Below are 15234 nucleotides of genomic sequence, written 5' to 3' on the forward strand. Positions count from 1 at the left end.
TCGGCTCTTGGAAAGAGCACCCTACCCAAGGTCCACACCTCCACCTATCCCATACCCAGTAACCCCACCCAACACGAAGGGCAATTTTGGACACTAAGGGCAATTTATAATGGCCAATCCACCTAACCCGCACATCTTTGGACTGTGGGAGGAAACCGGAGCACCCGGAGGAAACCCACGCACACACGGGGAGAATATGCAGGCTCCTCACAGACAGTGACCCAAGCCGGGAATCGAACCTGGTACCCTGGAGCTGTGAAGCAATTGTGCTATCCACAATGCTACCGTGCTGCCCTATGTTTATGAGTGGTGTCAGTGAGTATATATGTGTTTGTGAGTGCATTTGTGTGAGTGTGTGTGTGAGTGTGTGTGTCTGTGAATGAGTGTGTGTGAGTGTACATGTGAGTGTGCGAGGTTACGAGTGTGTGTGAGTGAAATATGCATGAGTGTTTCTGTGAATGTGTGAATGTGTGAGTGTGTGTGTGAGTGTTTGTATGTGTGTGTGTGAGGATATGCATGTGTGAGTGTGTGTGTTTGTGTCTGTGTGAGTGTGTATGTGTGTGAGAGAGTGTGTGTGTGGGTGTATGGGAGTGTGTGTGTGTGAAAGAGTGTGCATGTTCGTGTGTGTGTGAGTGTGTATATTTGTGAGTGTGTGTGCGGGTGAGTATATGTGTGAGTTTGACGATGTGGGAGCGACTGCAGGAGCAATTCAGGACATGCTGATGGTCCAGCCCGTGCGCCTGTGGAAATAGTGCAATTCCAACAGCCCCCGGCACGGATTGTGATTGGCACTGGAGAGGCTGACAAGCTGGAGATGCATATAAGCATTCCACTCCACTCCCCACACACTCTCATTGCAGACAAGAAAATGCCACCCGGGACAGCGGCCCCAAGATTCGCAGATGCAGAGCTGGCGACATTGCTGGATTCCGTGAAGGAGAGCTAGGACACCCTGTTCCCCAGGGTGGGAGGCTGCCACCCGCCAACGTTAACAGAGCCTGACTGCAGGTACCATGGGCTCCACTGCCAGGACCAGGCAGCAGTGCCGGAAGAAGCTGCATGACCTTCTCAGGGTGGCCAAAGTGAGTCACCGGCAGCACCGTGCCCCTGGTACCACTCTTGTCCCACACGCTCCACCACCCCCACCACTATGGGACCCCCAGCAGGCGGACCGGCAAGCAGGGCTTGCCGAGGGCAACCCTCTAGCCAGACATGCTGAATCACCACCTCCGAGCCCTTGGCACCATCTTGCCCTACATGCCACTGCCCTACACCTCGCATCCCCCCCACTCCCCCAGACGGTGAAAGCACCCCACCGACCAGGAGCCCCCTCGCTTCCCACTCTGCACCACAGGCCGACACCCATACTGCTTGCTGTGCACACAGGCCACCAGCCGCGGACACACTCTGCTGCCCGCGTCCGGGTGTCTCGTACTGTGGATTATCTGTCGGCCCAGGAGTAGGTGGCCTACAACCGCAGGGAGTGGGAAAAGACCAGAGGGGGCTCGTCAGTGGGTTGGGAGAGTGGGTTGTCGCAGAGGTGGAGTTCAGCATGGCACAACCAAGTGAGCCCCAATGCGCCTCAACGCCTATGGCACGTGAGTCACACCTCCCCCAAAGCACGCCCACCCGTAGTCTAACCATGTGTCTTCTCTTTTGTCTTGCAGGGTCACCTCCCGGTGTTCCCAGCCACAACCCTGCGACCCACAGGGCGACGGGGCAGGACTGCCCGGGGTCCCACGCTCCCCCTTCCCCCACAACCCCGTGACACCCTGGAAAACACATCCAAGGACGACATTGACTTCCCATCACTGCCGTCACTGACACCCTCCACCAGCCCAGAGACACTCACCTCGGTTGGACACTTTAGTGAAGAGGCTCCTGGGACACTATCCGGTGCGCACCACACACATGCAGCGGTACAGCTGGAGATAGGAGCCCTCGAGGGGGCGGACGGTCGGACTGCGGCCCGATCCCAGGGACTACTCGTGCTTCTGGAAAGGACGGTCATAACAATGCTGGATATGCAGGCGCAGAACCTGGGACTAAATGAGGGGGTGTCAGCAACCATCCAGTGCCTGCAGGTGCAGCTGGAGGAGTCCAGCTGTCTGCAGGGGCAGAGGCAGTGCCAACCATGAATGCCACCTGGGCCAACACCGTATGATTGACATCCGCGCTGGAGGCTTTGAGTGAAAAGGTATCGGCCATGGGTCAGGATGCCCAAGGTCTGGGGCACTCTGTGCGGGCGGTGGCTGAGGCACAACACAAGGCAATCCTGTCACAGGCAGTCATGTACCAGAGCAACAAGGACATTGCTGTGGCCCAGCCAGAATTTTCCTGGTACTGGCTGACCTGAAACAGACAGAGAGGGACCTGGCACAGTCACTGAGTGAAGTGGCACAGACCCTGTGCTCCATGGCCGCGAGCATGGAGACCCTGGTCAAGGCGAGAGCAGGTCTCCAGGACTGGTAGAGCAAGTGACAGCGGAGCTCACGGAGCTCACTCCAGCTGCATCCCCATCCCAAGAAGTAACGGGCACTTCGAGGGAGGAGGAAGAAAAGGTGATAGGGGCCGTGCTGTTGACTCCTGCAGGGGAGGTGCTGTCCTACCTGTCCCTGGCGCACCTGATGGGCAGCGGGCAGAACATGGTACACGCAGAAAACTGCTGAGCCCATCCAGGCCTGGTTGCAGCAGAGGACAACCGCCAAATGGGACCCAGGTCACAGGGCGGGAATCACTGCAGGCCGCCTCCACTCCTGATGTACTGTCTGGGGACCCACCAAGTTGAAGAGTTAGGGCCCGTACGGCTAGAAAGTAAGACATCAGTTAAGTTGCCACCAATAAACACCTGTTTCCTGACGCTCCAAAATGCCTTGTCCCTCTGTCCGTAGGGTTTGGGAATGGGCTGGGCTGGGTTCAGGGGTGTGCCGGTTGGGTTGATGGGGGTGGGGGTGGTGTGGTCTTGTGTGGTGGGCCTACCCAGTTCGTGACCCATCATCGCTCACCTCCTCCCCCCCATTCCCCAACCTTCCCGGATTCCAGCCCCACTCCCCCGCACCCCTCCTCCCCCCCCGCCATCCCCTTCGCCCCCCCGAGAATGGCTGTGGGCCCATGCAATGGAATGGCTAGCATGCATGCAGGCATCATCCGGCAGGGCAGTGGAGTATGTCATCGGGGCGGGAGTCAGACATTGTCAGATACTGCGGAGCCACCAGAGCTCATCACAGAGCTGATTGTCATCATCCTCCATCCCATGGACCAGACCCGCTGATGATACCAACCAAGGGTCAGCACCCCGCAGTGAGGAAGGTATGGAGCAGCATGGGGTAGGGGGGTGCAGGGAAAGTGGACAGGTACGGTGGTGATGGGGGGGTGCAGGGAGGGTGAAAAAGTTTTTTTTGGAGAGGGTGGGAATGTGGGGTAGGGTGGGACAGGATGGTAGGGCTGCCGGAGCCAGGACCCCTAGTCGGTGAACCTGGTGGTGATTAGACGGTCCCATGCACGGCAGCCCAGGTGCACACATTGTGAGGCCTTCTGTGCCTGGCCGGGCCCCATATCCTGCCCATCTTGGCCCTCTTCCACATCCTCCACATAAGTTGAGGCATGCCTTTCCTCCACCTCCTCCTCCAACATGACACCCCTCTGCAGTGCAACATTGTGGAGCAGGCAGCAGGCCACAACAATGCGGGAGACCTGCCCACCGCTGTACTGGAGGGACCCCTTCAGAGCGCTCCAGGCACCTGAAGCGCCATCGTGAGGACGCCGATGCTTCACTCGTTGATGCCCCTGGTCACTGCATGGACATCTTTGTAGCTGTTCTCCACGTCGGTCTGCGACGTCCGGATACGCATCATCAGTTACGGCCGCAGCGGATAACCCTGTCCCCGAAGAGCCAATCCCTCACCCGGGGGGGAGGGTGCCTTGAAGGTATTGGGAACCGCCGAGCACGCCAAGACGAATGCACCCTCCTGTGAGGTCTACCGTGGGTGCCTTCCTTGGGTGGGCTGCATGCTACCGTGCCGTCAAGGTACAACCTGGTTGTAGGGGAGGGGGTGGGGGGGGGGGCACCATGCGTGGCGGCTTCCATGTGGGCAGAAACCACGGACGGGGGTGAGCTGGGGGTGGGGCACAGATTGGGACTGCAGCTGTAGTATGCCATGGGTCCTCTGCATGATGCAAGGGTTGTGCCTACCTGTCCTGGGTCAGGGTGAATGGGAGTAGGGGCACAGTGGGCAAGCCGGGCCTGGTGCCGGCCAGTATTCCTGCGGGGTGGGATGGCTGGTAGTGCTACTGGGAGGAGGGCGGTGTGCCAGGGAGCTCGGCAAATGCCATGGTGCATGCGACCACTGTTCGGGGTGCACTCGGCACCCCCTACCTTCTGCATCCTGTGCAGTGGGGCAAACTCACAGATGGGTGCACTGAGGGGTGCCAACACCTGGTGGACACTGGCTGTGCTATGCCACGAATGTCTGTTGATGGGGCAGCTGAGGTCTGGGGGTTCCTGGGGGGGTGGCAGGGGTCCGCATTTTTAAATACCACAAGCGAACCGCGCCATTGTTATTTCTGCCTGGCTGAGGCGGTGCATCGCGGGAGGCCGGATATTACCGAGTCTGGCCTGTTAATGAGATGCCAACGGCCTTAGCTGTAAAATTTGCATCCCCATGCCGGCGCGGGGCGTGGAATGCGTCCACGCCGCTATCGAGGCATGGCTTCCGCCCGGCACCAACCTCAATTTTTGGCTGACGCCGAATTCTCTACCTGATTGCGGTTCGCGATTGCAGCGTTGGCTGATGGAGAATCCAGCTATGTGTGTGTGTGTGTGTGTGAGTGTGTGTGAGTTTAATTGTGTGTGTATGAGAACATGTGAGTCTGTGTATGTGTAAGTATGAGTGTGTATTTTGGAGTGTGTATGAGTGTGTACTTGAGAGTATGTGACTGTGTGTGTGTGTGTGTGTGTGTGTGTATGTGTGTGTGTTTGGCGAGTCTGTGTGTGAGTGTGTTGTGGAGTTTGTGTTTGCGAGTATGTGTGTGAGTGTATGTATGAGTGTATATGTGTGTGTGTCTGTTGTGGAGTGTGTGTGAGTGTGTGTTTGTGAATATGTGAGTGTGTATTTGAGTGTGAGTGTGTGTCTGTGAGTGTGTGTATGTGTGTGTGTGTGTGATAGTGCATGAGTGACTGTGCATGAGTTTGTGAGTGTGTGTGAATGTGTGTTTGCAAGAATGTGTGTGTGAGCGTATGTGTGCATTTGTGCGAGTGTGTGTGCCACTGTGTGTGTGTGTTTGTAAATGTGTGTGTGCGTGTTTGCGAGAGAGTGTGTGTGTCAGTGTGCGTGTGTGTTTGTGAATGTGTGTGTAAGTGTGTATGCGTGTTTACGAGAGTGTGTGTGTGCCAATGTGTGAGTGAGTGTGTGAAGGTATGTTTGCAAGAATGTTTGTGTGTGTGTTTGTGTGAGTGTCTGTGAGTGTGTGCCAGTGTGTGTGTGTGTTTGCGTGTGTTGAGTGTGTGCCAGTGTGTGAGTGAGTGTGTATGTGTGCAAATGTGTTGAGTGTGTGCCAGTGCGTGTGAGTGAGTGTGTATGTGTTTGCGAGAGTCTGTGTGAGTGAGTGTGTATGTGTTTGCGAGAGTGTGTGTGTGTGTATGTGTTTGCGAGAGTGTGTGTGAGTGTGTGTGTGTTTGCGAGAGTGTGTGTGTGTTTGCGAGTGTGTTGAGTGTCTGCCAGTGTGTGTGAGTGTGTGTGTGTGTGTGTGTTTGCGAGAGTGTGTTGAGTGAGTGTGTGCGTGTGGGCTGGATTCTCCACACTCCGACGACAAAATTGCGGCCGGCACCAGGGCAGAGAATCCAGTTTGACGCCGAAATCGGGCCCGTTGCCAGTTCGCCGATTCTTCGGGCACCGAAAAGCGGCGTCACCGAGGAGTACGCCGCGCCGCTGGGGGCCATTGCCAGAGGCCCGCTCTGACATCCTCCGCCCCCGACCAGCTGGGTTCCTGACAGCGTAGAACTATTGCCGGTCAGGATACTCGCGTGGTGGCTGTGGACTCAGTCCGCGGCTGCCCTGGTCGGGGGCGAGCGAATCAAAGGCCAGGGGGGCCTTAAAGGCGGCCGGGGAATGTTCGTGTAGGGTTTGAGGGTCGAGCGCGTCCGATCGGGGGGTCTTTTTCTAGGGTCTGGCTCCGCGGTCCAAGTTCACCATGGAGTACGGCGCGTTCGCTGGAGGCCGCTGCAGTGCCCATGCTCGGCCTCTGACCCGGTAGTGCGGGGGCCCGTATCGGCAACAAAACCGCGAGATTTACTCTGGGTCCCTGCTAGCCTCCTGCAGGGAAAGGAATTCATGTCCCTTTTTTCCAGGATTTTCAGGAGTAAAACTCCACGGTTTGACGCCGGCATGGGGACATAGTCCCAATAATGGAGAATCCAGCCCTGTGTGTGTTCCAGTGTGTGTGTATTGCCAGTGTCTGTGTCTGTGTGTGTGTGTGTCTGCATGCACACTCTGTGGACGACCAGTCAGATTTTAAGCAGGTCAGCCCTACTCCAGAGTGAATGCATTTTCTTCCAGGGGATGTGGAAGGATGATTCAGACGTTGAGGCCTGATGGTGATATGTAAATGTGTGGAATTATTTCCCGACGTTGAACATTGGGAATTCCGTTACCTCAGTGGTGGGCATGGGCAGGACAGCTGCATCACGCTTTTACATCGCTGTGAGATTCAATTTGGGCATTTCGTGAGATTCCCTGCTCCTGTCGCCGATCCCGCTCAGCGGAGAATAGAGAGGAACATCCCGCCCCCCCCCATGTTTTTAACTATTTCCATTGTATCCCTGTAACTCCCTTTTTGCAACTCCTGATTCTACTCAGCTCCAACTCCCACTCTTCCCCTTCCTAAGTCTCAGTGCTGGGAGATTCAATCACCCTCAGTTTTCTCAGGAAGTTGGCTTGTAGACATGAGGGCTTTCTTCCACATCCTGGTAAGACATCATCATCTGCAGAATAGGATAATACCATATCAGCAATGCTGTCAGCATCTCTGAGGAGCAGAGAGCAGGTTCCAGGATGGCTGGACTGTAAGCTCAACAAAGACTTTTCAATAAAAGGTTGATTCAAAAGAGAAGACCGAAGAAAATCAAAGTTTGGACCCTCTGGAACAAGAAGAGAAAAACTCAGGTCAATCTGATGAACTGGCAGCTCCCTCAAAGGACCCTGGGAAGAATCTCAGGCTAAGGATGTCAGGCAGGCTTTCAGGGAGCTAGGATGGAAGCTCAGAACAAGAACAAACAGAGTTGTTATCTCTGCGTTGTTGCCCGTGCCACATGATAGTGAGATGAGGAATAGGGAGAGAGAGCAATTAAACACGTGGCTACAGGGATGGTGCAGGCGGGAGGGATTCAGATTTCTGGATAACTGGGGCTCTTTCTGGGGAAGGTGGGACCTCTACAGACAGGATGGTCTACATCTGAACCTGCAGGGCACAAATATCCCGGGGGGGGAGATTTGTTAGTGCTCTTTGGGGGGGTTTAAACTAATGCAGCAGGGGCATGGGAAGCTGGATTGTAGTTTTAGGGTAAGGGAGAATGAGAGTATAGAGGTCAGGAGCTCAGATTTGACGTCGCAGGAGGGGGCCAGTGTTCAGGTAGGTGGTTTGAAGTGTGTCTACTTCAATGCCAGGAGTATACGAAATAAGGTAGGGGAACTGGCAGCATGGGTTGGTACCTGGGACTTCGATGTTGTGGCCATTTCGGAGACATGGGGCGAAATTCTCCTACCCGCCCCGCCACATTTCTGCCCCGACCGGCCGGCGGGAGTCTCCGTAACACCGGCCGGTCAATGGGGTTTCCCATTGTGGGGCAGCCCCACGCCGTCGGGAAACCCCCGGGCGCCGGCAGAACGGAGACTCCCGCCGGCGGAGAATGACGCCCATGGATAGAGCAGGGACAGGAATGGATGTTGCAGGTTCCGGGGTTTAGGTGTTTTAGTAAGCTCAGAGAAGGAGGCAAAAGAGGGGGAGGTGTGGCGCTGCTAGTCAAGAGCAGTATTACGGTGGCGGAGAGGATGCTAGATGGGGACTCTTCTTCCGAGGTAGTATGGGCTGAGGTTAGAAACATGAAAGGAGAGGTCACACTGTTGGGAGTCTTCTATAGGCCTCCAAATAGTTCTAGGGATGTAGAGGAAAGGATGGCGAGGATGATCCTGGATAAGAGCGAAAGTAACCGGGTAGTTATTATGGGAGACTTTAACTTTCCAAATATTGACTGGAAAAGATATAGTTCGAGTACAATAGATGGGTCGTTTTTTGTACAGTGTGTGCAGGAGGGTTTCCTGACACAGTTTGTTGACAGGCCAACAAGAGGCGAGGCCACATTGGATTTGGTTTTGGGTAATGAACCAGGCCAGGTGTTGGATTTGGAGGTAGGTGAGCACTTTGGGGACAGTGACCACAATTCGGTGACGTTTACGTTAAGGATGGAAAGGGATAAGTATACACCACAGGGCAAGAGTTATAGCTGGGGGAAGGACAATTATGATGCCATTAGATGTGACTTGGGGGGGATAAGGTGGAGAAGTAGGCTGCAAGTGTTGGACACACTGGGTAAGTGGAGCTTGTTCAAGGATCAGCTACTGCGTGTTCTTGATAAGTATGTACCGGTCAGGCAGGGAGGAAGGTGCCGAGCGAGGGAACTGTGGTTTACCAAAGAAGTGGAATCTCTTGTTAAGAGGAAGAAGGAGGCCTATGTGAAGATGAGGTGTGAAGTTTCAGTTGAGGCGATGGATAGTTACAAGGTAGCGAGGAAGGATCTAAAGAGAGAGCTAAGATGAGCAAGGAGGGGACATGAGAAGTACTTGGCAGGAAGGATCAAGGAAAACCCAAAAGCTTTCTATAGGTATGTCAGGAATAAGCGAATGACTAGGGAAAGAGTAGGACCAGTCAAGGACAGGGATGGGAAGTTGTGTGTAGAGTCTGAAGAGATAGGCGAGATACTAAATGAATATTTTTCATCAGTATTCACTCAGGAAAAAGATAATGTTGTGGAGGAGAATGCTGAGCTCCAGGTAAATAGATTAGATGGCATTGAGGTACGTAGGGAAGAGGTGTTGGCAATTCTGGACAGGCTGAAAATAGATAAGTCCCCGGGACCTGATGGGATTTATCCTAGGATTCTCTGGGAGGCCAGGGAAGAGATTGCTGGACCATTGGCTTTGATTTTTATGTCATCATTGGCTACAGGAATAGTGCCAGAGGACTGGAGGATAGCAAATGTGGTCCCTTTGTTCAAAAAGGGGAGCAGAGACAACCCCGGCAACTATAGACCGGTGAGCCTCACGTCTGTAGTGGGTAAAGTCTTGGAGGGGATTATAAGAGACAAGATTTATAATCATCTAGATAGGAATAATATGATCAGGGATAGTCAGCATGGCTTTGTGAAGGGTAGGTCATGCCTCACAAACCTTATCGAGTTCTTTGAGAAGGTGACTGAACAGGTAGACGAGGGTAGAGCAGTTGATGTGGTGTATATGGATTTCAGCAAAGCGTTTGATAAGGTTCCCCACGGTAGGCTATTGCAGAAAATACGGAGGCTGGGGATTGAGGGTGATTTAGAGATGTGGATCAGAAATTGGCTAGCTGAAAGAAGACAGAGGGTGGTGGTTGATGGGAAATGTTCAGAATGGAGTTCAGTCACAAGTGGAGTACCACAAGGATCTGTTCTGGGGCCGTTGCTGTTTGTCATTTTTATCAATGACCTAGAGGAAGGCGCAGAAGGGTGGGTGAGTAAATTTGCAGACGATACTAAAGTCGGTGGTGTTGTTGATAGTGTGGAAGGAAGTAGCAGGTTACAGAGGGATATAGATAAGCTGCAGAGCTGGGCTGAGAGGTGGCAAATGGAGTTTAATGTAGAGAAGTGTGAGGTGATTCACTTTGGAAGGAATAACAGGAATGTGGAATATTTGGCTAATGGAAAAGTTCTTGAAAGTGTGGATGAGCAGAGGGATCTAGGTGTCCATATACATAGATCCCTGAAAGTTGCCACCCAGGTTGATAGGGTGGTGAAGAAGGCCTATGGAGTGTTGGCCTTTATTGGTAGAGGGATTGAGTTCCGGAGTCAGGAGGTCATGTTGCAGCTGTACAGAACTCTGGTACGGCCGCATTTGGAGTATTGCGTACAGTTCTGGTCACCGCTTATAGGAAGGACGTGGAGGCTTTGGAGCAGGTGCAGAGGAGATTTACCAGGATGTTGCCTGGTATGGAGGGAAAATCTTATGAGGAAAGGCTGATGGACTTGAGGTTGTTTTCGTTGGAGAGAAGAAGGTTAAGAGGAGACTTAATAGAGGCATACAAAATGATTAGGGGGTTGGATAGGGTGGACAGTGAGAGCCTTCTCCCGCGGATGGAAATGGCTGGCACGAGGGGACATAACTTTAAACTGAGGGGTAATAGATATAGGACAGAGGTCAGAGGTAGGTTCTTTATGCAAAGAGAAGTGAGGCCGTGGAATGCCCTACCTGCTACAGTAGTGAACTCGCCAACATTGAGGGCATTTAAAAGTTTATTGGATAAACATATGGATGATAATGGTATAGTGTAGGTTAGATGGCTTTTGTTTCGGTGCAACATCGTGGGCCGAAGGGCCTGTACTGCGCTGTATTGTTCTATGTTCTATGTTCTAATCTTCAGAAGAAGAATTATCTTCAGTTTTTGGGAAGACTGCCACAGCTGCATCATCGACTGCTGCTTCAAGGGCTGAAAAGGCATTGAAGATCTGAGGTTTCAATGATACTAGACAACAGAGGGAAAAGTGACCAACTTTCTACCAGACTGTCAGAAAATGAAGAAGGGATGATTTCATCATGATATTCCGGGAGGACCGTCTACTTTCTGAAGGCTGTGGTAAGAGAACCACACCTCTCTGTGGAGTGTTGCTATGGGCAACAGGAACAATTGCTGAGAGTTTTGGAGACAACGCAACCTCATCTTCTCTCATGATTCAAATTTCTTGTGAACAATCAATCTCTGGGACAAGATTGGTGTACAGGATTCTGCAGCTTCAGAAGTGCTAAAGATTCTGCTGCAGCTTCTGTGCTGAACTCCAGCCCTGGGGGGAGAAGGCTTTCAACTGAGACTGAAATATGAGTGTCAATTGACTTTCACCTGAGGAAGGTGCCAGTTCTTTGGCAATGTTATCATCTGTGGGCTCCGACTTGGACTCGAGCAAAGCACTTTCTCTGGAAGACTCTTCGTGAACAACAGGAGATAAAGAAGGCAATACATCGGTAGATTCAGTGGAACTAAGTTCTGAATGCTGTTCATCAACTAAAAGCACAGCTGATTCTTTGAAGAAGACAGCAGAGGAGCCAGTAAGTGTATCCATCAATGGGAAAGATGAATCCTCTCCAGGACCTCAATCTTCAGGAGATCACTCAGTATTGCAAGGGATTCTTCCTCAACACTCTCTCAGAAGAGCCAGTTCATGTCCACCGGCTGACAAGGGGATGGTCATCGTCAGCTTCAGCCATTTCTGGTCTCACTTTGTGAAGAACTGAGGGATTCATAACTTCCTTGTCTACCCTGTATCTAGTGGATGGAGTCTCTGTGAAAAACAGAACCTACTGCTGATCGTCCAAACTCCCTCAGCTTCAGAAGGCTGAATTCCCACTGCTTCGGAATGAAAGGTTGGATATTGTGACATGAAAAATTGTCTGAGTGGTAGGAATCATCTGTTTTTTCTCGGATTCTTGGACATCAGTGCGCAATACGCAGGGACAAAGATTGGGAAGAATTTAGAGAGTATCGTAATTCTGTCACTCCTTGTAGTTAATAGCAGTTAAAATCCTGCCTTTGGTGAGAAGGTCAATACGACTGTGGTGTTCTTTGTGTTGCTTATTTCGGATGGTTGGCGTAGTGTTCACAAAGACCACAGTATGGCTTTTACATAAACAAAGCTATGATTTTATTTACACTACTAAACTGGGTTTTAACACTTCATCCTTTTAGTCTACAGAATTGGTCAATAACATTGAACTACACTCATCTATGGCTAATTTCACTCACTGGTATGAACTGTAATCTAACCTTCTCACACTAACTGGTCTTATGACCTTCACCAGCTATCTCCTGCTTACACTCCTTCCCTAAGGTCTAGCATCACTGCTTTATACAGTAGTATCTGCAGCTCCCTCTAGTGGCTATTCAGGGTAATACATTAACCCTTGTAATGCTGATAGTTACGATAATACTACAGCCACTGGACCTTGTAACTTAATGTCTGATGGGTGAAAGCTCATGGGTCATTGGCTGACAGCAGATGAGGTGGCCTGCTAATATGTTAACAGAAGCTTTAGTATTAATTTTTAAATACATATCAAAGCCTTGAACACGGACTGTAACTGACCAGTAGCCTGGATTAAGATTGTCTACATCCCCTAATATCTCTTTTGGCTCATCATTTTCTGGACTTTCTTTTTCGCGGAAGGAATGTCTTCCCTCAACATTCGCTGTTCTGTGACTTTGATTAAAATTACTGGATTTGCAGAAATGTTTAAAATTTTCAGTTTTGCCACAAAGAAAGAAAGTAACTTGGAGCTTTGACTCTTTTCTGCAAAGACCTGACACCGCTTGTTAACCAGAGAAAACGGCATTTCCATAACTCCCGCTGCTGACCTCTCTACATGCCCTCGAGGCTGACAACTGGCCGAGGCATGGGCGCCACTATTTCTCAAGCTTCATCAAGCTGTGGTTTCTTTTGATAACTCAGATGTGTCTTTTAAATTGATGTCTCCATTGCTGCCACCGCTTTTCTGAACTGTTCCAGTGTTCTGGGTTTGAGAACTCTAGGCGAGGCACTTGGGTTCTCAGACAGACTCTAAACGCACTCTGATATCTGCTTCACACTTCTTTATCGGCACTACTTCGAAGTAGGTTGCAGAATAGGCACTAAAATAAAAGCAAAATACTGAAGAAGAGTCACACAGACTCAAAATGTTAACTCTGATCTCTCTCCACAGATGCTGCCAGACCTGTTAAGTTTATCCAGCATTTCTGTCTTTATTACAGAGTAAGAACGTAGCTCTTAGGCATGATTTCAACTTCCATATTAAGAGAGAGAGAGAAACAGTGAGAGACTCTAACACATTACTCTGGCCAATGGTACACCATCATCTACGTCATGCATTCGTATTTACCCGTCTGTTAACTCCTTATACTAGACCCTTATTCTGAAACTGTGTCCCCATTTCTAGTGGAAACATCCACCCAGCATCTACATAGCAGAACCTAATCGGCGGAATTCTCCGTTCCTGAGAGTGTTGACGGCAAGGCAGGATTTGTGGACTTCTACGACAGAAGAACTGTCGCCATACCTGGACTGATTCAGCGACCATTGAGGGGCTAGCTCCGGCGCCATCTGGAACACAATCAATTCCATCGAGAAACAGTGTGGGATTTGCTGGGTCCCTGATTGGCACTCAGGAGGCTGACAAGCTGCAGCAACATGTACACAATTCACTCCCCACACACACCATCCCAGATAATGACACTGGTTGCTCTGGAGGGAGCAAATCCCTCTGATGAGTCGGCTGGAGCCAGAGGGCACCTAGGGGGGTGGCCCGGGGGGAACACCTACACAACCTGTGGCCCTAAGTTTACTGTGGGCAGTCAGTGGCGTGTGAACTGATACCGCTTTGCAGATCTGAATATTGTCAGCTACAATACACTGAGCCCCTTCATCAACGTAGTTTCTTTCCCCCTCATGAACATACCTGGCTTCCTTTTAAATATACCCAGACTATTCACCTCAACCACTCTCTGGACACTTTCTGAGTACAAAAGGTTTCTCCTCAAATTCCCTATTGAATTTATTAGTGACTGTTTCATATTAATGGTCCACTGTTTTGGATTCACCAGATGTAGAAACACTTTAAAGCATAACTTTAAAGACCTATACCCGGTCACCTTTCAGTCTTCTCTTCCCTAGAAATAATTTACCCAGGTGTTATACAAGATTAACATAGACTTTACAGTGCAGAAGGAGGCCATTCGGCCCATCGAGTCTGCACCGGCTCTTGGAAAGAGCACCCTACCCAAGGTCAACACCTTCACCCTATCCCCATAACCCAGTAACCCCACCCAACACTAAGGGCAATTTTGGACACTGAGGGCAATTTAGCATGGCCAATCCACCTAACCTGCACATCTTTGGACTGTGGGAGGAAACCGGAGCACCCGGAGGAAACCCACGCACACACGGGGAGGATGTGCAGACTCCGCACAGACAGTGACCCAAGCCGGGAATCGAACCTGGGACCCTGGAGCTGTGAAGCAATTGTGCTATCCGCAATGCTACCATGCTGCCCCTATATTATAACCTGTCCGATCTAATTATTTTATCTGCATCATTCACTGAAGCCTCAATATCCTTTTTATAATATGGGGGTTAGGACTGTGCACAGTATTCTGAGTGGTCCAACCTAGGTTTCTATGATCCTTTAGAACCTCACAATACATTTGAATCTAGTTAGAATCTCTGAAATCGTTATGAGCAACACAACAGAAATCTGCGATAGTCAGATCCTGCATCTAAGCAGTGGTAGCAGATGGATTAAAGGAAGTAATGCCTTTCATCAAAGCTTCTTTCTCGCTAGTGAGATAAATTACCAAAACAGAATTCCATACGTGACTTTATGCTACCAGCAGTGTTTGCATTAAAACCAATTCTCAAATGCGTCTCCATATGGTATTCAATTATTTGGTTGTGAATTAAAAGGCGGTATTTTTGCAATAGTGTGACTTTTATTATTATGGATGAGCTAACTCTTCAATTCACAGACACAGATTAGGCACGGCAGATATCATTACTTAAATTGACCAACTCTGCAGCCAAGGTGGCAAAGTGAAAACAAAAATAACAAATAGGCAAATACCTACTGTTTGTTGGATGGAAGTATGCTTCACTGTTAATCATCTCCACTTTTGTCTATTCCTTTATTCTGGAATGCTAGAAAGAGTGGGAGAGATATGTATTTGCACTCCCAACTATCACATTCCCATTCCCGCAGAGTACAACAAAGTGGCAGTGGTCCCCAGAATCTTCACGGGCTGACGATTAATTTGGCCTCAAGCCTTCGATTCTTCGAGGTTAATGCGGCTGCCTTCCATCATCCAGCTTCTGAAAAAAAAATGAAAGAGCATCTGGATGAATTTAATCTGATAAATGGCAGCAGATACAGCTCTTAACCAGTCTTGTGGGCA

At 50.6% G+C, this 15234-nt stretch overlaps 1 long non-coding RNA gene across 1 annotated transcript in view; it reads left to right on the forward strand.

Moving 5' to 3' along the window:
- LOC140392399 (uncharacterized) overlaps positions 1-14705 on the forward strand; it is a 49355-nt gene extending 34650 nt beyond the window's left edge. Inside the window, exon 2 of the long non-coding RNA XR_011935331.1 lies at positions 13227-14705. This is a non-coding gene — a long non-coding RNA (uncharacterized lncRNA). The remainder of the gene's footprint in view (positions 1-13226) is intronic.
- Positions 14706-15234: the final 529 nt, after the last annotated feature.

Source organism: Scyliorhinus torazame, chromosome 16 (genome assembly GCF_047496885.1).
Source record: "Scyliorhinus torazame isolate Kashiwa2021f chromosome 16, sScyTor2.1, whole genome shotgun sequence".
Lineage (NCBI taxonomy): Eukaryota > Metazoa > Chordata > Chondrichthyes > Carcharhiniformes > Scyliorhinidae > Scyliorhinus > Scyliorhinus torazame.